The sequence below is a fragment of the Equus asinus genome, chromosome 23, assembly GCF_041296235.1.
Source record: "Equus asinus isolate D_3611 breed Donkey chromosome 23, EquAss-T2T_v2, whole genome shotgun sequence".
Lineage (NCBI taxonomy): Eukaryota > Metazoa > Chordata > Mammalia > Perissodactyla > Equidae > Equus > Equus asinus.
Window position 1 is genome coordinate 20,484,334 of NC_091812.1, and position 24,173 is coordinate 20,508,506.

Consider the following 24,173-nt stretch of genomic DNA (forward strand, 5'->3'; position numbering starts at 1 on the left):
CAAATTTGATCCTCACAGTTTGAACATCAGAATGAGTCACACAATCGATGGCAAAGCCCGTACTAGGGGACTCAGAGCATGTCACTCCCATTCTGGGATGTTTTCCATCTACCCACGGCTGGAGGACTTCTAACCAAGGGGAGGTGGTGGCCCAAAGGGGCTGATGTATTGGCTAGGGTCACATAACAAGTCACACCTGGTGCCCAGATACTTGCTTCCATTCAGAGAAACACTGGATGAGACAAGGAGACAGAATTTGCACACTCAGCACATCTAGGAAGCGACCTGTCCAAATGAGATGGCAGCACTGTCCACGAGTGATCCCATACTCTTGTTCTGCTTCTAGGACTGTTTTCCTTGTTCCCAGACTCCTGTTCCTATGGGAAAGCAGGACTGTCATCAAAAGAAGGAAAGTTTATTAGCTGAAAAGTAATTGGAGAGATGAGGATCAATTTCTCCAGAAAAAGGTTTCATGTGCTTGGTTCCCACATCCAGGGATCACAGTATTGTGCAATTTCAGGGGGGTCTCATTTACATATTTCGTGGTGCCTGAAGAATTATCACCGACATAGAATGCAATGGTAATAGGCTACCTGAATTTCTACAACCTCAAGCCCACACTCCAAATCTAACGTCAGCCCAAACAAAATGCATGAATTGACTGGTACCTTAACATGGGTTAGGCAGGGAACCCCAGATCCCAGGTTCAGGCATGGTGAATTTCTCCTGTGCCAGGTGTCGCCTAAGGGAATCAGCTTCCTTGAGGCAGCCTTAGTGGGGATTAACACAGAGAACTGTGCCCCCATTTGCAGTCACAATGAAGGGGCCCAGACTATGAGAAGGGGATCTTCTCTTGAGGGCTTTCTTCTAGAACTTCCATTAGCTCTGGATCAGAGCCTTAAATCAGGCTATTTTCCTGGGGTTACGAGGACATGTTCAGTTTTCATTAAGGAGGCCAAGGAGCAGCTCAGAGACTTCTGGAGGCTGCCTTCTTATCTCCCAGGAGACTGAGGGTCTCTTCTTTCCTTCTAGGGGCAGCAGGGGGCAGGGAAGGAACTATTATGCAAGTTTAACAATGCTTCACTGTGGGAGGGGGTTGGGCTCTCAATGACAAGAGGGAGCAATATTCCTCTAGTGATTCTTGCCCAGCTTGCGGCAACCTTCATTTGAAACAGGATAATTTACCAAGCTGTTGACTGCTGTTTCTACTCCCTGCCAGAGGGGCTCCAGAAGGAATAAATGTTATCTTTCCCCTTTTGTCTCACAGGAAGTTCTGGGCTTCTGGTCTCAGGGGTTATCAATGGCTTTCATGTTTCCTGACCCCGAACAGAAGTTGTGATGCACCTGTTCTACAGTCCTGTCCAGACCATCATGTGGGAAGAGGAGTTAGCTGGGTGTCCCCAGGAAAGAGGAGATAGGGGTTGACACAAGTGTTGGGTGAAAGCAGAGTAGCCTAAAGGTAACAGCGGCTCCAATGCCTTGAGAGTAAAAATGCAGAGACGAGTCCCTTAAGTGGGTGGGTTCTGTATGGAAGTCCTCTAGGAGACAGCACAGGTTTTACAGGATCAAGTGATGTTGCTGAGATGACTAATCATCAAGCGCCATCAACCTGAGAGTTGCAACAGACACTGCATCACTCACACTTGGCACAGAGGCTGTGCAGCCACTGGCCTATTAATGGGCCAGATGGGCTTAGACAATGAACATCCCAGGGGCAACCCAGATGGACCCAATATCACAGGCTCTTTCCTACATATTTGTTTCACAGTGAATATTAAACTAAATAGGCAAAAGGCTCCCAGTAATGACTAATAATGGATATCTTCTTATTCCTTAAAATGGGGCTTTGAGCCAGATTTAATTTAATTTAGATTAAGTACTGCTTGTTGTGATTAAGTACTTCAATGTTGTGGAACAATGTTATGCTTTTTTTTTGTGAGGAAGATGGCCCCTGAGCTAACATCTGTGCCAATCTTCTTCTATTTTATGTGAGATGCCACCACAGCATGGCTTGATGAGTGGTGCTAGGTCCACACCTGGGATCCGAACCTGTGAATCCTGGGCCTATGAAGGAGAGCACTCAAATTTAACCACTAAGTCCCTGGGCTGGCCCAAAGTTATGCTTTTATGTATATTATGCCGTTTAATCTTTACAACCCTTTGAAACAGGTTTCTTTATCATTTTTTACAGAAGGGCATGACCTGAAAGACAGGGAAGGTAATATATATTTAATGTGCTAGCACAGAAGAGGGAGACAGGGATGGAGAGCCCCCTTATACTGTGAGGGATTCTTTGGATATAAATGACAGCAAATACAAAGAGGATCTGTTGATTCAGGCACCTGAAAAAGTCTGGGAGTAAGGCTGCCCTCAGGCAGGAGGATTCATGCTGGGGCTCAGTTGATGCCATCAACATTCAGTTTCTATCCATTTCTTGGTTCTATATTCTGGACTGGCTTCACTGTAAGACTTTCTGTCTGGCAAGTTAGTAGCTACATCTTCCAAGTTAAAGTGCAGCTTAAAATGGGATGTCTCTCTCACTACTCCCTTCAAAAATCCCACTGTGTCTTATTGTCTCTGGTTAGGACACATGCCCATCCCTGACCAATCACTGTTGCCAAAAACATGGACCAATCTTTTTGGCCAAGCCTGAGTTAAATACCCACCCTTAAAGTAAGAGTGTCACGACAGACAACTCCATGTGCACTTGGACTGAGACTGAGAACTGAGTTAGTTCCCCAAATGGCAATAGAAGGAACATTTCCAGAAGGTGAGTGAACGCTGGGTGTCAAAACAACAACAACAGCAAAAAAAACCAAAACAGATGTCTACTATAGCCCTCTTTCTCACTGCCCCACTTCTGCCTTCTTGTCCAGAGTCATGCCATGGACTGAAGCTTACAGCTGCAGGAAATGCCAATTCTGTGGAGATCTTGGGACAGGAAAGAGGTGCAGGATAGGAACTCAAAGTGGGAGGAAGCAGTTAGAGGCCCCAACATCCATGTGGATAGACCATCCAAAATCTGGTCTCTCACTGAATACCCCTCCTCATCTTAGAGCCCTTTACCTCCATTCCATGTCAGTTACGGCCATATCCTAGAACTTAACCAGGAACGCTTCCGCATTCTGAAAGAAGACAGTCCGACATTCCACCTTTTATCCTCTCAGCTTACGCCCTCGGTATGCCAATTCCTCAACCTATTCAGGAACTACAAGCCACTTTATACTTTCCCCTGTCCATCTGACAACTGCTATCTCCATTTCCTCCCTCTTCAAGGAAAATTTTATGGTCCATCACTTAACCCCAGGCCTAAACAGCGCTACTCTAAACTGCCTACCCCTTTTTCCTTTCATCTGTCCTGCCTGGCAAAATCCAACTCTGTCTTTTTTAGACCTGCCTTTGAATAAGGAGCTGATTCCTCTTGGATGAAATCACACGAGTAAGAGTTTTGGGTCCTCATAAATGTCTGTTCTACAGCTACTGGTCAGCTCCACCACTGCCTGAGAATCTGCAGTCACTCCTCCTGTGTTACCATGTGCCAGGCACTCTTCTAACCACGTGGGACACCCAGTGGAGGCAACAAACAGAGTCCCTGCCTTGGTGGAGCTTCTGTGCTTGTTTTCTCAGTCAATTCTCTTGCCTAAGTTCTCACAATGATTTCACTTTCCTATAACGTGTCCACACTGCTCACTCCAGCACACGTGCTGGACCACCACAGGGGAATGAGACATCATCACATGGGAACTTTTCATCATAAAAACTGGAAAATAATAACAAAACAAAAATACAGGCCCCATCCCCTCTTCCCTCTTCCCTTCCCATTACACAGAAAGGTTTCCCTCAATGCTTTCCTTGATCATCCCTAGCTGGGATCTGCTCTTGCTTTCCAATTCACAACACTTTTTACACGTGTGGAGTATGTGGCTTAATTATCTACCTTCCCAGAGGAGCAAGACCATGTTTCCCTGATCACAGCCAGGGACACCTAGCAGAGATCAGAATCCTCTGGAGGAACATATAGGCAAAGGGAGGGATTCCTAAGGGGAGGCCCTGCCCAGCATGCTCTGGGGGTAGGGCCACATCCGGTGGCAGGGCCTGAAAGGCTATTTGAGAGGTCTGTTCGGCTTAATGATGGCAGCACAGGCCAGCTGGATCCTGTTTCCACTGCTTCTCGAAGACAAAAGTTGAGATTTAACTCAAAGACAGGTTCTCACAAAGGTTTCTGGATGCCCAAGCGACCTTACTCTCTGCCCTGCCCGAAGGGTGCTTCCCTCCATCTGCCATTTCCATCCAGGCCAGCCAGGCCTCGTTCCTTCTCAGCCTGAACCCCGACTCAGGGCCCGGCCTCAAAAGATGCTTGCAGGTCTGGAGGTGGGGCTGCATCTGCCAGACACTGCTCCTTTCCCGAGGGAACCTGAGGGAACTCCACCGAGGTGATCACAGTAATAAATAGAGTAACAATATTGATGACTGTTAAGTCTTCACCTTGTACTGGCTACCTGGCCTTGCACAAGTAACCTAAGTCTCAGATCTCCTCTATTAAGTATGGAGATACTAATACGTGCTAACAGGGTTGGCCCCGAGAACTGGAATGAGCAAGTAAAGAGCTCTGAACAGTTAGAACAGTTAAATTTCTAACATCAGAAGTTTAACAGGTGTTACCTATTATTAGCATTCACTTAAAATGCTAGACCTCCTCTTCATTATTTTAGAACTATCAATTTTCCACTACGTCCTTCCTTCCTTCCTAACAAATACATTTATTTAGTACCCAATATGTGCCAGACACTGTGCTAGGCTCTGGAATACAATGAAAAGCAAAAAGAGGTAAAGTTCCTGCCTTTGTGGATCTTACAGTTTAGTGAGGAGACCAAGCAGAAATTAGATAATCACACAAGTTCATGTAAGTGTCCTGTATTACATTCTATGAGGGGTTCATGAGCTGGTTGATGGTGCCAAGGGAGTTTAAAACATGGGGATCTGGCTTAACCAGGGAGAAGAGCGTCTTCCTCAAGCGTCTCTCAGGAGCTGATAAAGGTTAAGAGGTAAAAGGTGAGTAGGAGACAACTTGGCAAAGCAGGGAGGGAGGAGTGCTCTGGGCAGGGGAATCTGGGTGATGGGAGCAGACAGTGAGGAGGGAGGAATGTGATGCAACAAGAGGGAAAAGCACAGGGGGCACAGATTATGCAGATCTCTCTGGGGCAAATCAACTAGTTAAGTCTTTGGAGCAATGGGAAGGCCAGGGGAAAATTTTAAGTTAGGATTTATGTGTGTGTGTAGGGTATTCCAATTTTAGTAGTATTATTTGAGTTTCCAAAAGATTACCGTGAGTGAATTACCATGAATAAATACTGTGAATTAATGAGTTACTATGATTTAAGGTGAAGAATGGTTTGGAGGGGGATAAATAGGATGGGAGAGGCCAGTGAGAAGGCTACTGCAGTGATCTACGAGAGAGACGACATCAGCATAGAATATGCTGGTGGGGGCCAAGGTGGAGTGATGAGGATGGATGGGAGTGGTATTTAACAAAATTCCTAACATTTGGAGATGGATGAGGTTGAGGATGGGGCAGGGAGAGCTGGGTGCCATGGATGACTTCATTAATTCTGAGATGGAACATTTTTCCTTTTGTTTCCCTCCAGTGCCCAGGAGGTCTAGGTTCATACAACATACGGGGTCTTTTATAGAGTTGCAAGAGTCAGCAGACCCGAAACATTTGAGAAAGACCACTTGGGCTGCTGATTAGCCAAAATCAAAGAGGAAGTTGATCTTTAACCCTTGTCTTTGTTTTTTCCAGCTGCAGAAGTCAATTTTGGTTGCTCTCTGACTCAAGTAAACACCACTCCCTGTCACCTTATCCCTTTGAGGGTCAGTTCCACTTCTATAGTTTCAGTGGGACATGATTCTCACTGACAGTAGAAAGTTCGGCACCCAGAGCTGCAGCTGTGAAAATACTTTCTCCTCTCCAGACTTATTAGTACTTCTGGGAAACACGTCCTAGTGCCAACCACTCACTGGTCCTGAAGTGACCCTGTTATTGGAGGAGGTAGTAAAGGAAATGGTATTTCCAAAACCCCAGGTTGCACTCTCTGGCATCAAAAGGTGTAAGCGATAAAATGCTCACTAGACTTAAAGACCAGGGAATAAATGGGGGCTGGATGCTCCCCAGACTGTCTGTGTGTGTCAGCTCAGTGAAATAATCCAGGAGCAAGTGTTCTCCTCAGTAGAATAATTAGACGACAGAGGTGGTCCATTCAGAAAAGCTAACTATCTTCTTCTGGCCTGCTTTAGAATTTCTGTTATGAACAAAATCCAAGGCAGATTTAAGAGCACAGGACAAAGATGGCTAGATGTTGAACTGGAATGGAACCCACGTTTTATTCATCTTTGTATCCAAGCACATCCACGGTGCTCTTCAGGTGGTAGATGCTCAGTGAATGTTGGTTGGTTCAAGGATTCCTCTATGTTTTCATGGAGTATTTCTATGGTATAGAGAGTTAATCATTTTTTGCCCCACTTGGTAGAGATGGATGCTTCCTGTACTCTGTATTTATTTTAAACAGTATTTAGCCATGAGGATGTAATAAAATGAAATAATAAGGAAATCAGTTTTAGCATGATTTTACATGTACAGATAGATATACTTTCTGACTAGGTGCACATATGGATGCTCTCCCTGGAAGATGCCTTTGCCACCTAAATTGCACTAGACTGAGGTTATTGATGTGAGAGGAAGGGAAGGTAAGATAAAACTCACAGCTTAATTTCTAGACAGGATTGCGATTTAAAAAATGAATTTTGGGTGCTTCTCCTGTACCTGGCACAAGCACTGGGGATTTAGTGGTGGTTTCTGATTTGACATGACCCAGAACAATGGTCCTACGGTCCCCTGTCCTTTAAGCAGTTGGTCTGTTCTCTTGATCACTATTCTGTACTTTCCCACCAGCTCCCCATCAGGGCCCCATTCCTTCTGCTCTGTCCTGGTGGAACAGTCCCTTGACCTCCATTCTTGCACTATTCTAGTCTCAACTTCTCCTTGTTGCTAGATTACTCTGTTACCAGTTGTCAAGTTGTGGTTCCCAGACCAACAGCATTAGTATTGCCCGGAACTCATCAGAAATGGAAATCCTTGGCCCTCACCCTGGACCTACTCAGGAAGGAACTCTGGCTGTGGGGTGGGGCCCAGTAATTTTGTTTCAACAAGCAGGTAACCTCCAAGGCGAGAACCACTGCTGTACATAGAGCTCAGTGCTGAACATATCACCCCTTTGCCCAACACCCTTGACTGCCTTCCTGCCAACAACCACATGAGCGTGTGTGCATGTCCTTTTATCCAAGCCCCTCTGCAGTCGAGCACCAGCTCATGTGTCCCTATCCCAGGAGGTGTGTTCCACACTGTCATCCTCATGGGTTACCTGCTCCTCCCTCTGCTCTCCTGCTTCTTCTGTGTTAATGTTGGGTCCTCTGCTAGGAATGCCCCCTCTCCTCCCTCTCCTTGTAGAAACCTTACTCATTCTTTAAAGCCCACTTAATAATGTAGGTGAGGAAGACATTTCCTCTACCAGCTCTGGGTTCTTCTGGCTGGAGAATGAATTAAATTCACATGAGACAGAATAACAGGAGAAAATTAAACAAAGCTTTATAACATGTATACACGGGAGAGGCTCAGGCAACCTGAGCAACTCGCCAAAATGGCTGAAGCCACCACCTTAAATATCATCTTCAGCTAAAGACAAAGGAGGATGTTGGGGGTGGGGGGAGTTGATCATGGGAGATTACCACACAAGTACAGTAAAGAAGAGTCAGGTTATTATGCAGACTTGAGTCCTTGCCTTCCACATTGCTAAGAGTTTCTAGAGATAAGATCATCCCTCCTTCCCGGTACAGAGAGGGAGACACCTTTACAGATGGAGATTTCCTTTACAATGTAAATGTCTTTTAACAAAGGGTAAGTAAATTCTACTTTTCAGAGTTTCTTTCCTGTCTGCAGTTTTTAAATGTAACCAGGCCAAAATAATCCTCATGCCAAGAGACATATCTTGGGGTGGCCAATTCCAGTCCCCCATAATAATATTTATCTAAGTAATTCATACCTGTGCCTTCAAAATCAAATAGTACTGAAGGGTTTACAAAGAGCCACAACAGGCCCTCTCCCACCTCACAACCCCAATCCTTCCTATCCCCCCAGTTCCTTTCCCCACAGAATCCACTTTAGCAATTTCTATTGTAGCTCTTCTTGCATTTACTTCTACTTATATAACTAATAGGCGAATACTTCTACTTAAAAGTAATTTTAAAACATTATCTACTAACGGCTTGCCACGGTAGATAAAATTTGAACACTAAAATTGTAGGTGGATAAAATTTGGTTGACACCCCATTCCCCTCAACTCTTCTCAGTCTCACCTCAGTTAAATCTTATTCATGCCAAGTCCATCTTGTATCTCTTAATGCATGTCCGACCTCCCTACCCTTGTATTACAGCCACATTTGTATGTGTGTGTCTCCCACACCCACTGGGTGGTAAGAGCCAGGGAAGTCTAAGTCTTTTACTTTCTCTGAATTCTCCCAGGGCAAAGCACAGGGCCCAGAATGTAGGTACACATGGAGTAAACGTGACCAATTTAACCATAAAGTAAAATATCTGCCTGACTTCTGAAGCTTGGTGGTGTGACAACAGTACTAGGAATAAGTCTTGTCTTCCCTTCCCAAAGCGGTTTTCCAACATTATTGTGGGGAATAGTAAACTGGAGTCAGGAGACTTGAGCCAGACCATCTTCTTGCTGACTTCTTCTAAGACCTTGGCAAAGGCACTTAACAGCTTTGCTTCCATTCTTCCATCTATAAAGTGGCAACAATAACATCCATGGGCAGAGTTGTAGGGAGGACCAAATGCAACAGCACATGTTATCAAATATAAGGCATTGATTCCTGATGTTTAAAACAGAAAGGCAACCCCATTATCTGGTTGCACACAGGGCTCTAAGGAACATTAAAAACAACTTTTACATAGAAAACTTCATTTTTAGATTATCCAGAGGGTCTTTCTTCCAAAATAAGTCTAAGATTTTGCAGGGGAAATTGTATTCTAATCATCCAAAATTTGAAGCAAGAAAATTCAAATGTTTAGGGCCACTAGTCTATTCTTATTTTAACTTTTGTGTATTCTTACTTCAACCTTTTTTTAATATGATTATTTTATTGATGCCATGTTGCTTTATAACATTGTGTAATTTCAGGTGTACATTAGGCTTTGAAGGGCCTTCAAGCCTAATCTTGGTTTGATGGTTGAAAAAGAAAATCATCCAAAGGCACATTTTCTAAGCCCTTATCTGGCCCTATCCATTAGAGCAACGTGAGCTACTGTTCTATGAAAACTAATTAAACATTAAATGTATAACCAGCTCTCAATCACCAAGGTTAATGGGACTACACGCACACATAATTATATCTTACATTTATACAGTGATTTTAACTTCTTCAATGCACTTTTCACTATATTGTGTATAAAAAACATGAATTTTTTGAAATCCACAAATAAAGTTAAAAAGAAATCTTAGAAATCAATAATTTCAACTTTGTACCTTTCTAAAGTTATTAGAAATAGTAAAACTGTCTAATAGTACTTTCATCTCCCTACTCTTTTCTTGACCCCACTCAACTAAAGGCAGAAATGACTGAAAGATCTGGAGAAATCTCCAGAGACAAAGCCAAGGAGGGAAGGAAGCCAAGGACCTGGGCCATCCACAAATTAGATCATTAGCTCCAGGATAACTGAGAATAACTGACTGTGTGACTATGGCCAGAAAGTCCAGAAAGAGATGAAAAGGCAAAGGAAATGACATGTGAGTAACAGTATTTACAGGGCCTGTCACTGTCATTCTCTCAACAAACATCACTGAGCACCTACTGTATGCCAGGTACTTTCAACAAAGAGGATGGCTACAGCAATGAAAACCCAGGCAAGACTGCTACTCTCATGTAGATGACCTTCCTGAACGGTGCAGACAAACAACAAACAAGAACACAAACACATAAACAAGATAACTTCAGGTAGCACTAAGCTCTGTGAAGTCCATAAACACAGGAATGTGATAGAGCCTTGGGGAGAGGATGCTGTTGTAGACAAGGTCGCCCAGAAAGGCATCTCAGAGTATCTGAGCTGCAACCTGCAAGAGGAGCCCACCCTGTGGAGGTCTGCTAACCAGATAATGGAATGAGTGAACTCACCAAGTATGCTAGAGGGAGGGGGCTCCAGGCCAGCCACAGGGGGGTGCAGGCCAGGCACAGTTCTGTGGTTATTCACTTTGTGTTCTTTGGAGATATTGCTAAAACCTCTCTAGGACCCCTGAATTATTGCCTCTACAATGGGGGTTGCTCATACTGATCACTGTGACAGGTACTCTGAGGAATAATGGGTTGTCATGAGGAGCTACATAAATGCTGACTAATGATCATAATAAGAACCTCTCATTAAAGTCAGCACCGTGATAGGCAGATCACACTTAGATGCCTCAGCAAGTGTGGAAATTAACATGACTGCTCCCTGTGCACACCAGCACCATCCTTTAAAATAGAAAAAATAAATGAGCCGATGGTCCTGATATTCAAAGTGGTTCGTGATCAACTAACTGGAGAGAAAGCTGGTGTGTGAAGTGTAAAATGGGAGCAGGAAGATAATGGCACATCACAGCCCAGCACAGGCAGAGGGTAACTAGTGAATCAACTGGATGCTTGCTGATGCACGTGTCCTCTGCTACAGAGAAGAGGTGCTGTCAAGAAAAGCCTGGCAGAGGGGAAGTGGGGTGAGAAGGAGCCAGATCAGCAGCATCTCTGGCAGCAGCCCCCTCTGGCCCGCTTGGCCTTGGTAAGCCTCCCTGGGGGAAGGACTGAGCAGCCCCACCTCGGAAGGGCACAAGGAAGTGGGGAGGGAGAAAAGGGGAGATGAGCATTGCATTTTCTCCTTTCTGGAATGAAACATCCCAATGCCGTCAGAGACTTCAGTTGTCTTCACAGCTGAGCCTCCCCACACAGAGATATGAATCCAACCCATAATTTCAGAGGAGTGTTTTTCAAACTGCAGGTCCTGACCCATGACTGGACTGTGACAAGCACTTAATAAACAATGAAATAAAATGGAATAAATAATATTAGAGTGCATCACATGTAATAAAGGGAAGTAAAGTTTCATAAAACTTTTGTGTTAGCTTCGTGCATGTGTGTGTGTATACTGCTTTATATAAAAATTATTTCATATTTTTTTTGTGAGCTGTTGTCAAAAGAGTTTGAAAGCCCCTGCCTTGGATTTAAAGCTATCTGAAACAGTTTTACAGTATACCAGTTTGAAATGAAGTCCCAACAGTATATTTAAAACATAAAAGTGTAGATAGCTTTTAGTTACATATTTTAAGGGGAATGGCAAGTTACTTTTCCTTAGAAGTCTAGCCCTGGGATGACTGGGCATTTTCCAAAGGGCCAGGCACCAGTTAGCCCAAGAAATGGTAGGAGCCCAAATTCTCTCTCCTTGGGAGGCCCTGAGGTACAGGATCCTCATCTGATCTGTGATGCTGCTGTTGCCCTACTGCAGTGGCTTGGAAGTACTGTGTCTTCCCTAACCAGATCAGAAGGACCCAGTTTGCCCAAGGTCTCAGGCTGCCAGCAAGATGGTGGGGCCCGCCCGGTGGCGCAGCCGTTAAGTGCACATGTTCTGCTTCGGCAGCCCAGGGTTCTCCGGTTCAGATCCCGGGTGCGGACATGGCACTGCTCAGCAAACCATGCTGTGGCAGGCGTCCCACATATAAAGTAGAGGAAGATGGGTGGATGTTAGCTCAGGGCCAGTCTTCCTCAGCAAAAAGAGGATTGGTGGCAGATGTTAGCTCAGGGCTAATCTTCCTCAAAAAAAACCAAAAAAAAGATGGCATTGCACTTCTCCTCTATTCGTGGGACCTGCACCCAGCTTGGAGAGCTGGAAAACTCCACCCTTACCTCCACTCTTGGCTAGAGAACCTCCCTTTTCCTTCCCACTGGGTCCTGGGAAGATGGGAGGCAGCAGTAATGGTTACTTGTGTTTTAGCCACACCAGGTGAGTCTGTGTTTTTGTGTGAAAGCCGAATCAAGTAGAGGAGAATTCTATGCCTGGAATCAGAAAATTAATTCTTAATGAGAGTAATGACCAATCTGCTAATGAGCTTTGGGGACAGACGGCACATCTTCCTGTAGCTGATGGATGCCCCTTTCAGAGCATCTATTATATCCTCCCCAGGTCTTCCCTCAGCTGGGCTCACACACTTCAGAAGCAAAAGAATTCTCAGGGCAGGAAGGGACCCCCTCACTTTTCTGGCTCTTGCCTCCTTCACATTTTCCAACTTCTCACTTTGCATTCTACTCTCTCTGCCATTAAAATGGCTGTCTATTAAACTGATTAGTGGAATCTGCCATATTGTATTGCAACTTTTTCCATCTGCTTATGGTTTTTAATTTTTTTCATACAAAGCCCTGACCTAAATCCTTTACTCTTCTTTTATTATGCTTTTATTTTGACCTTACTACTGCTGAAAATCAACCAAACTCCTTCATCACTGCCCCTCACCCTAATCTCCATCAACATTCTCCTGTTATGCAGGTTTTTTAATATACTCTCAAGAGGGAGTTAACAAAGATGGACTAGATTTTTACACAGGACTTTTTTGTTTCACATGTGACATTTATTTTCAACAGGAGCTTTCAGATGAATTAACAAAGCAAGGTAAAGTTGTTACCAACATTAGAATCTGATTTTAAAATATTTTCTAGAGCTCAAAACGTGGCATAAAGCAGATTCCTCTTTAAGAAACAGAGCCTCATTATAAGTTGTCATGAAGACCCTGAGACTCTCCTATAAAGCAGTGCTATGGGAGGATATGAGGCACAGTCTCGGTCACCCCAAGAGTTAATTTAAATGGAGAAAGTGTGGGGCTGGCCCCAGGGCTGAGTTGTTAAGTTTGCATGCTCTGAGACAGAGGGAGGGATTAAGGAAGCAAGGAAGAAAGGATACATAAATTAATGAATAAATACATAAATAAATGGAGAAAGTGAGATCGTCTCCCAAAGCACTGGAATTGATTTTGCCCTGAGCCTCTCCTTAGCTTTAAATTCTTATAATCACAGAATATAGAGAAGGAAGAAACTTGGTGTTCATTCTAACTGCCCCATTTTACGAACCAGGATATTGAGGCTCAGAAGCATGAGGTCATTAAGATAATTCAGTTATTTGGCTGGTTACTAGGACTAGGGTGGTTTCAGAAAGGATGCAGAAAAGTGAAACTATTTGAGAGCTATTTAGAGACTGCAATAATCAGCACTGACTGACTGGTTGGTGGTGGGATGAGACATCGCATACTAAGGGAGAGGGAAGATTCAAAGATGTTGCTTGAGTCTTTAGCTTTAGCATCCATGCAAATTGGAGGCATTCATTTTGAAGGAGGACATAGGAGAAAAAGTATCTGCAGAGAAAGACTGCGAGTTTAGTTGAGGAGTGCTGAGTTTTGGGCACCTTTGCAAAATCCAAGACAATGTACTACAATTGAACATACACAGGAGAAAAACCAGGAGACTACTGAGTTCTCAAAGTTTAGTAGAGAGAGTGTCTCCAAGAGGATGTTATCATCATCCATAGCTGCTGTGAGGTCAAGTGAGACAAAGATGGAAAAGTGTCTATTAGGTTTAGCTGCAAGGAAGTCATTGTTGACTTTGGCAACTCCTAGAAGAAAACAGAGGGAAAAACCTCCTTGATATCAGTCTTGGTAATGGTTTGTGGATATGACACCAAAAGTACAGGCAATACAAGCCAAAATAAACAAGTGAGATTGCATCAAAGTAAAATGCTTCTATACAGCCAAGGAAATAATCAACAGAGTGAAAAGGCAACTTAGAGACCGGGAGAAAATATGTGCAAATTATAATAATAATTATAAGGGGTAAATATCCAAAATACATAAGGAAATCATACAACCCAATAGCTAAAAAGCAAATAACCAGATTAAAAAAGTAGGCAAGGGATCTAGGTTGACATTTCTCAAAAGCTATACAAATGGCCAACAAGTTTATGAAAATATGCTCAACATCACTAATCCTCAGAGAAATGCAAATCAAAACCAGAGTGAGGTATCACCTCACACCTTAGAGAATGGTGATTGACAAAAGAGAACAAGTATTGGGGAGGATGTGGAGAAAACGGAACCCTTGTACACTGTTGATGGGAATCTCCATTGGTAGAGCCATCTGGAAGACAGTATGAAGGTTCTTCAACAAACTAAAAATAAGGGGCTGGCCCCGTGGCTGAGTGGTTAAGTTCACGTGCTCTGCTGTAGGAGGCCCAGTGTTTCGTTGGTTCCAATCCTGGGCGCGGACATGGCACTGCTCATCAAACCATGCTGAGGCAGTGTCCCACATGCCACAACTAGAAGGACCCACAATGAGGAATATACAACTACGTACTGGGGGGCTTTGGGGAGAAAAAGGAAAAAAAAAATCAAGGAGAGAAACCTAAAAATAAGACTACCCTGTGATTGGTGGCAATTCCACTTGTGGGTATATATCCAAAGGACCAAAAAAATCAAGATCTCAAAGAGATATCTGCACTCCCACGTTCATTGTAGCATTATTCACAACAGCCAAGATATGGAAATAATCTAAATGTCTGCTGATGGATGAATGAGTAAAGAAGATGTGGTATATATACACACAATGGAATATTATTCAGCCAAAAAGAAAAGACAGAAATCCTGACATTTGCACCAACATGGATAAACTTTGAGGCCATTACACTAAGGGAAATAAGCCAGTCACAGAAAGATAAATACTGTGGGATCTCTGTGCAATCTAAAAGAGTCAAACTCATAGAAACGGAAAGTAGAATGGTGGTTTCCAGGGGCTGCAGAGATGGGAAATGGGGCACAAAGTTCAGTTAGGCAAGACAAGTAAGTTATGGAGATGTCATGTACAGCAATGTGACTATAGCTAACAGTACTGTACTATATTCCTGAGATTTACCAAGAGGATAGATCTTAAGTATTCTTGCCACAAAGAAATAAAGGTAACTATGTCAGGTGATAGAAATGTTAATTAGCTTGATGGTGGCAATTAATTGATATATACCTATATCAAAAGATCAAGTTGTACACTTGAAATATATACAATTTTTGTCATTATGTGTCAATAAAGATGGAAAAAATGCACAAAAGCCATGAACAGACATCTTACTGTCTAAGGATATATATATGGCATATGAACACATGAAAAGATATTTAACATCACTAGCCATTAAGGAAATGCAAATTAAGACCACGAGGAGATATCACTATACACCTATTACAACCACAAATACAAAAAATACTGGCAATACCAAGTACTAGGAAGGACAGGAAGCAGCTGGATTTCTCATACAATGCTGCTGGAAGTGCAAAATGGTACTGCCATTCTGAAAAATAGTTTGGCAGTTTCTTAAAGAACAAAATATATACTTGCCATACAACACCAATCACACTCCTGGGCATTTATCCCAGAGAAATAATAATTTATGTTCACCCAAAAACCTGAACATGAACGTTCACAGCAGCTTTATTTACTAAAGCCCAAGACAAGAAAGAACCAAGAAGTTCTTCAACAGATGAATGGCTAAACAAACTACAACACATTCACACAGTGGAACACTGTGTAGTAATAAAAGAAATAAACAAGTGATACACACTACAACTTGGACTGATCTCAATCTCACATCAAATACTCTATGATTCCATTTATATAATGTCCTTGAAAGGGAAAAATTATAGAGCTGAAGACCTAATAAGTAGTGGGCAGGATTAGAGAAGGTGTGGGAGAAGGACGGGTATGATTATAAAGAGGCAGCACGAGAGAACCCTTTGTGGTGATAGAAGAATTCTGTATCTTGATTGTGGTGGTGGTTACACCCATCTCCACATGTGATAAAATGGCACTAAGCTATTCACACACATTGTACCAGTGTCTGTTTACTGGTGTTGAGACTATATTATGGTTATGTAAGACATAACCATTGGGAGAAGCCTGTGAAGAATACAACTGTGCCAATTCCTGTGAATCTATAATTATGTGACATAAAAAGTTATTTAAAGAGTATATCTAAAAGCCAAAAACAACCTGAAAACATTTTCTTCTTAAAGGCAAACTAGAGATGGAGAAAAAGGTTTGCAAAAATATATTTGATAAAGGTCTGAACTTCTTCAACTCAACAATAAGACCAAAACAAAGTAAATACAATAAAAAATGGGCTAAATATTTGATCAGACACTTCATTAAAGGAGATTATAAATGGTTAAAAAGCAAACGAAAAGAAGTTCAACACATTCACCAAGGAAACGCAAATTAAAACTCAGTAAGATACAATCAGACACTAACCAGAATGGTTAAAAATATTAAGACTTACCAAAGCATCTGTTGGTAACGAGAGAGCAATGAGAACTCTCAGACATTACTTATAGGCATGAAAAACAGTAGAGCCAGCTTGGACACATTCGTAGCGTCTCACACAGTTACATATAAACTTACCAGAAGACCCAGCAAGCCCACTCCTAGGTGCTTATACAAGCAATGAAAACGTGTCAACACAAAAAACTGTATGTAAATATTCATTGAAGTTTTATTCATAATCGCCCCAAATGGAAAAAATCCCATGTGTCCATCAAGTGAAAGGAAAACAAACTGTGGTTTATGCACACAAGGGAACACTACTCAGAACAGAAAGAAGAAACTAGTGATTCACACACGTACAGGACTCTCAAAAGCATTCTGCTGAGTAAAAGAAGCCAGACAAAAGACAGTCTATACTCGGGGCTGGCCCAGTGGCATAGTGGTTAAGTTTGCTCTGCTTTGGTGGCCTGGGGTTCATGGGTTCGGATACCAGGCATGGACCTAGCACCACTCATCAAGCCACGCTGTGGTGGCATCCCACATAAAATAGAGGAAGATTGGCACAGATGTTAGCTCAGAGCCAATCTTTCTCATGTACAAAAAGAGTCTGTGATTCCATTGATATGAAAGTGGAGAAAAGGCAAAACTACCGCAATAGAAAACAGACCAGTGATTGCTCTCAGGCATCTGAGAGGTAGGGGTGGAGGGAGGGGACTTACCGCAAAGTAGTACAAGAATGTTTTTGGCATGATGGAAATATTCCAAATCATGATTTTGATGATGGTCATCTACTATATCATTTTTGAAAACGCACTCACTTGTACACTGAAAAGTGCTGAGTTTTATTTTTTCTTATACACACCTCGACAAAATTGGTTAATAGTTAAAAAAGAAAACACAAAATCTGCAGACTAAAGGGAGTCACATGGTAAGGTCTGCTCACCCACCAGACAAGGCAACTGTAGTTCTCCAGCTTCACCACGTCTCTGTACAGGGTCCTCTGTGCAGACTCCACCTGCGGCCACTCCTCCTGGGGAACTCCACAGGCACGTGCTTGAATGACACTGACACCTGCAACAGCACATTTCTAATCAATGTGAGGGTCCAGAAGCAGTGACATAGAGAAGACTTTTAGAAACTAAGTCTTACTATGTTTACTGTTCACAATTTAAAACAAACTGCTATAAAGGATGACAATCACGGGGCCCTAATTCTGTCTTATACTTTGAGGAGACGTACAACATCAGTAAAAAAAAATTATTCTCATGCCGATTTATTTTTATTTATACACATATATTGTCGCTTAATATACTAATGAGAAACCTTAATGCCTTATTTTTTTAGTTAAAGTTATTATAAATAGGATTCTTGTATATATTTCCCATACACCAATGGATTATGCTGAGCACTCTGCAGAGTATACGCACCCCAGCCTGGAGATCTCTGCTGCGGTAATAGGAAACCAATAAGAGACACATGCAAGCCCAGGGAGGCATTACACATCACCAGATTTTTATTTCAGGAGCAATGCTCTAGAACAGGATTTCTTCAACATGGCATTACCAACACTGTGGACCAGACGATGCTATTTTTGTGGAAGACTATGCTGTGTATTTTACGATCTTTTTCAGTATCCCTGTCTTCTACTGATTGGTTGCCAGCAGCATCCCCAGTTGTGACAATCAAAACTATCTCCAAACATTGCCAAATGTCTCCTGGGGAGCAAAACTGACTGCAGCTAGCAACCATTGCTCTACATGAATAGTGGACAAGGTCTTAAGCAGCAAAACAAAAGACCTAATTTAAGAAATTACGATATTAAGGCAAAGCAACAAAGATAAAGAATGGGAAACTAATTCTTATAGAAAACAAAATCTGGTCATTATTTTCTAGTGCAACTACACAGAGATGCTCCTCAAGCAAATGGGTGGATGCTGATGCCATACACAGAGACTAGAAGAATAAATAAGAGTCAGAGGTTGGGTCACTAGAATTTAGGAGACTTTAGTCATTTAGATGGTAACTGAAGTCATCAGAGAAAAAGGCCTGGGTCAGAAAGGACATAGAAACTGAGGAGAGACAAGGCACCAAATATAGAATTCAGGGAAATAGTAAAATTGAAGACGCAAGCAGAAATTGAATAAGCCATGAAGGATGAGAAAAAATTTCTAAATGGTGAAATGAGAAAGCAGAAAGATTAAAGTACTGGACATTAAGAGAGAATTAGAAGCATTAATGACTCTTCTAGTTCAAGGGAATAGCCTGAGCACACACATTTACAAGCCCTGCCTCCAAAAACACACTCTGATAAAATACAAAACCTACTATAAAAGTACAACAAAAAAGGATTACAGAGAAACATCCCAGAAGAAGGCCCAAAAATTTGAACAAATTTTGGAAGACAGAGGGTAAAGTCGTATTAGGTGAGAAAGACAGGACAATGTAGCCCACAATCTAATGCAAACAGAGAAGTGGGCAGAAAGAGCAAGGCACTGAAGAGAGCCCAGAAAGACATCCAAGCTTCAAGCGAGCAAGACCTGGAACAACGTGTGTGGTGGGAAGAACGATTAACAGAGTAAACTTCCTCTTTGGATACAGGTGACATCATTCAAATAAGTGAGGAAAGGCTGGACACTAATGTCACAGGGATAGCTGGAGGCCACCTGGGAAAAGACAGTTAGATCTCTCCCTCACAGCAGGATAAAATAAAATGCATTCAAGATCAAAATGCAAGAAACAAAATCACATTCTAGAAGATTACACAGAACAATGATTTTACAATGTTAGAATGGGAAATACCCAGCTATGACCGAAAATCCAGGATTCAGAAAAGAAAAAGAAGCTAAATTTGACAACATAAAAATCAAATGCCAGGGCGGGCCCGGCTGTGTAATGGTTAAGTTCATGCGCTCCACTTCACTGGCCTGGGGTTCATGGGTTCAGATCCCAGGCACAGACCTACACACCGCTCATCAAGCCACACTGTGGTGGCATCCCATCTAAAATAGAGGAAGATTGGCACCGGTGTTAGTTTAGGGATAATCTTCCTCAAGCAAAAAGAGGAAGAACAGCAACAGATGTTAGCTCAGGGCCAATTTTCCTCACAGAAAAAATAATAATAAAAAAAAATTTTGTTAAATCGTGAGCAAGACAAAAATAGAAAAAACTAGGAAAGCTGTGCAATTTATTTCACAGAAAAGGGCTATAAGGGTATACTGGATACAGTCATTAAAATCGGCACGTAAATACGAGAACAGATAAGGGATAAAGAGTTCAAAAACAAAGAACTATAGTGAACTATTAACAAAAAATGATGCCCCACCTATTCATGAGAAGAGCAAAGCTTACAGAACTAAACTGAGCTCAGTTGTAAGTCACACTGGTAAAAATCCAAAGTTTGATGCACACTCTATTTGCAAGGTTGTGGGGAGGAAACACACTCCCCCAGACTCTTGGCTCTACCTCAATCACACCCACAACCTGACTACTTCAAAGTAACTAACAGCCTTATGATCATCATTTCTTGCTAGGATTACAGAAATGGCCTCCTACATTGTACCTGCTTGCACCACTGCCCCACTAGAGTCTACTTTCAAACAGCAGACAGAGTTGTTCTTTTAAACTGTATGTCTAAACTCTCCTTTTGACTCAGAAGGATAAAAACCTAAACCTTCTGTATTACCTAACTAAATGGAGAGAGATAGTGTTCCTAAACTGGAAGACTCATGATCAAGATGGAATTTCTCCCCAAATTGATCTACACTACAAATTCTCCAAGTCTGTGCAATGAAAAGCAAAATCGCAGCCCACTTTTGAGATAAGAAAGCTGATTTTTAAAACATTCTGTAAAGAAGCAAAGGACCTAGAATATACAAAACAATTTTTAAAAAGAACAAAGTTGGAAGACTTGTATTACCTGATTTCAAGACTTACTGAAGAGACACTCATCAAGACAGTGTGGTATTAGCAATAGGATTAACACACACCATCAGAAGTGAACAGGGGCCAGCCCTGTGGCTGAGTGGTTAAGTTCATGCACTCAGCTTTGGCAGCCCAGGGTTTTACCGGTTTGGATCCTGGGCATTCATCAGGCCATGCTGAGGCAGGGTCCCACATAGCAAACCCAGGGGGACCTACAACTGGAATATACAACTATGTACTGGGGGTATTTAGGGAGAAGAAGAAGAAAAAAAAAAAAAGAAGAAGATTGGCAACAGTTGTTAGCTCAGATGCCAATTTAAAAAAAAAAAAAAAAAAGACCAGTCTACCAGCCTAGGATGCCCTCTACAACAGAAGCACCAAAGCCACCATCAGGGATGGCAAAATTAAAAAATAAAAAGAAGTGAACAGAGTCTGAAACAGACCATACATACATTGCTGGCTGACTTCCCACAGAGGTGCCAAGGTAATTCAATGGAGAAAGGATAGTCTTGTCAGCAAATGGTGCTGACAGGGGGCTGTGCAGAGCCAGAGAACACAAACATGGCAAAAGCACATTCCTCTACTCCCGATGTTTAGAGTTTGCTGCCAGCATAAAATATGAAGACCCTCTGAAGCTGAAATTCTAGGTTTCAGATTGGGCCAACTAGAACACATTTTGTCCTTTTCTGATTAGCAGCTTTATACTAAAACAGAATTTAAAAGCTGATCAAAAAAGAAAATTATGGATGAAAGACTGAAATCTTTTTTTTTTTTTTAAAGATTGGCACCTGAGCTAACAACTGCTGCCAATCTTTTTTTTTTTCTGCTGCTTTATCTCCCCAAATCCCCCCGGTATGTAGTTGTATATCTTAGTTGCAGGTCCTTTTAGTTGTGGCACGTGGGACACCACTTCAATGTGGCCCGACGAGTGGTGCAATGTCCGTACCCAGGATCCAAACCACCAAAACCCTAGGCTACCGCAGCAGTGCGTGAGAACTTAACCACTCGGGCACGGGGCCGGCCCCAAAAGACTGAAATCTTAAGAGAATACTATCAATCAATTCATGAAAATACACTGAAAAACATACATAAAAATGAACAGTTTTCTATGAAAATCTAATGACCAAAGTCATACCAAGAAAAGAATACAAATCTAGTATAGACTTATGATGAATAAATTGATAATCAAACTATTCAAGCAGAAAGTCTTCATAAGGCTCAAACTTACAGATGAGTTTCACAAAAGCTACACATAACAATTTTCTTATCTAAATTATTAGAAAAGAAAAGGAGCAGGACAATTTTCTTTTATGAGACTATGACCTTGATACCATAATTGGACAGAGAAACTAGAAAGTACAGTCTAATCTGACCTGTGGATACAGAAACAAAAATTCTAAATATAGTATTAGCAAAAGGCTGTAGGAAAATATGTAAGAAGCAACTTAGCAACTACCGTCTACACAGGAATTCAAGTTCATATTAGAAAATCCATTGTACCATTTACAGTATTTATAGATGGAAGGAAATAAAACTATAGCTTTATTCCAATAGCTGCACAAAGGGAATCAATATAATGCATTGCACAGTCATGACTAACATGAAATCTCAGCAAACTGGTATCTGGAGGAAACCTACTTACCCTGACAAGGTCACCTACAAAAGCTGACAACAACCATCACAGTTAACAGTCAAACCGGGTATATTTTCCCTCAAGATTGACTTGATCTATTTCTATTTGTCCTTTTTCCATTTCATGCATGGATCCTTCTTAACCTATAAATCCCTTACAATACAAAGTGGGGAACGGAGAAAGCGCTCACCTGAGGGATGTTCACTTTCTGTGGCTCCTGGGCAAGTGTAGAGAACTGTGGCTCAGCTGAGGGGACAGAAAGAAGACAGGGGTCCTGAGATTTGACCTGCCACAGCTCCTAGAGTCACCTCCCCACATCAGCACCCCAGCTGGGGATCATCCTCCCCCAGACACAAGGCCCTCTGGGCCTTGAAAAGGCAGGAGGAGGATCACAGACAGGTGGCACCACCTGTCTTTGTGTGACTCTGCAATGATCATCTGCAGTTTTTTACTGAGTGAACATAAACTTTTCTTGATTGATTTAATAATAATGCATGTGTCCTTCTAACAGAAAGGAAGAAAAACAACAGATGAGTTGAATTAAACTACACCAAAGGAAAAGACACTATTCTTTCATTAAAATTAACGTGGAAGAAAAATAGTATACATCATATATCTATTTTTCTCAGTAATATTATTTACCTTTTGGTACAGAAAATTCACAGAAAAGAAATGGGATGCTTGAAGGCAGGAATTTTTAATTGTTCGTTTCAGCTGGGATGTATTCCTGAGAAGTCCCCTTTGATAAGATGCTTTTGGTGACTCATCTGAGAGGGAACTGCAGTTTTCCTTCTGACTCTGTCACAAACCGGGTTTCCCTGGACAAGTCACTGAAACTTTCAGGCCAATGTCTTTAAAGTTTTCAAGAGAGTTGCAAGTAGATGACTTTGGAAAATCCTTCAAGCACCATTATTCTGGGATCCTGCGAGGTCAGGATGATGTCATTAATGTCACATGTGGTGATGGACACGTCTGACAGCAGCGCAGCCTCTGTAAAGAGCGGGGGCCATTTAAGGGGACCAGAGCCAGAACCTCTTCCCTCTGCCTGGTTGTCCCTGTCCCCCGGACCCCACCCTCACAAGCTCCCCAACAAAGCAGCCTTTCCTGAGCAGCCTGCCCCTGGGCCACCCCAGCTCACCTGCTCTGCTCAGGGACAAACAAACCCCCCACTGTCACATGGTGTGGCGGTTCCTGAAGGTGGCATCATCACCAAGTCTGGCTCATTCTGGGCAAGGGGATCAGAACAGCTTCTGACCTTGCAAATCTAGGACCTGCTCTTTCTGGGCTCTTCTGTCTCTGCTCTGAAGCTCTGGAGAGAGGTCTAAGGTCAGAGAGGTGCTCTCCTCCAGGTAAGACTCCTGCACAGAGGCCCCTCCTTCCTGCCTCACGAGGGTTGCTTTGTTCAAGGAAACTGGCACGTGGATCTGGGAAATAAATTCACTTTAGGGGACAAAATCTGACTCTTGAAATTCACTACAATATCAGACTTAAAGGACATCCCATCAGTGCAGAAGGGGCCAGGCCCCTCTGTCTGACCCAAGGGACCTGAAGAGACACTAGAAACCCCAGGGTACATGTGACACATGTTGGGATTCCATCCACATCCCTTCCCTTACATCCCTGGGGATGTGGGGACAGGCCATGTTCCTAAGAGCTGGGAAGGCCGCAGTGCCAGTCTTGGGCAGGTGTGACATCAGACAAAGCCTGAGGCTGAAGGGAAGCCACCTGCCCTTGAACCCAAATCCCGCGCTGCGACCTCCTGACCGAGCACATCGGGCCACCGACCTGAGCCTCGGCTGCTGGGGAAGCGGTCGTGAGGGCACATCAGGCCATCCAGCGACACCAACAAACTGACTTCCAACTATGGCAGCAGCTGTCCCTTACCCAGGGCTTCCTACCCGGCCCTCGCCTAAATACTGTACAACGATGACTCGGACCTCAAAACGACGCCGTGAGACGGCGCTATCAATCTCACGCCCACATGAGCACGCTGACCCAGGCCCTTCTGTCGCCCCTGCTCGGAGGTGACAGAGCCGGGACTGACTGGGCCTTTCGGGCTCCGGAGCTCGGCTGCCCCGCAGACCCGGGCCCCGTCCGCGTTTTAACCGGCCTCCCGCCGCCGACGTGGGCTTTTCTGGGGTCGGGCTGCAGGAGAGCCGGGCACATGGTCCCCACACGCCCGGGACGCCCC

General features: G+C 43.0%; 1 long non-coding RNA gene across 2 annotated transcripts; it reads right to left on the reverse strand.

Annotated features, from left to right (window-relative positions):
* Positions 1–238: 238 nt before the first annotated feature.
* Positions 239–22,763, reverse strand: LOC106832890 (uncharacterized). Of its 2 annotated transcripts, none has more exons than XR_006518707.2 (4): positions 22,625–22,763; positions 22,173–22,228; positions 17,376–17,499; positions 239–377 (listed from the first exon to the last, which is right to left on the reverse strand). It is a non-coding gene; the product is annotated as an uncharacterized lncRNA (long non-coding RNA). The 2 variants fall into 2 exon arrangements; XR_006518708.2 differs by having other exon boundaries at positions 255–393.
* Between the last annotated feature and the right edge of the window lie 1,410 nt (positions 22,764–24,173).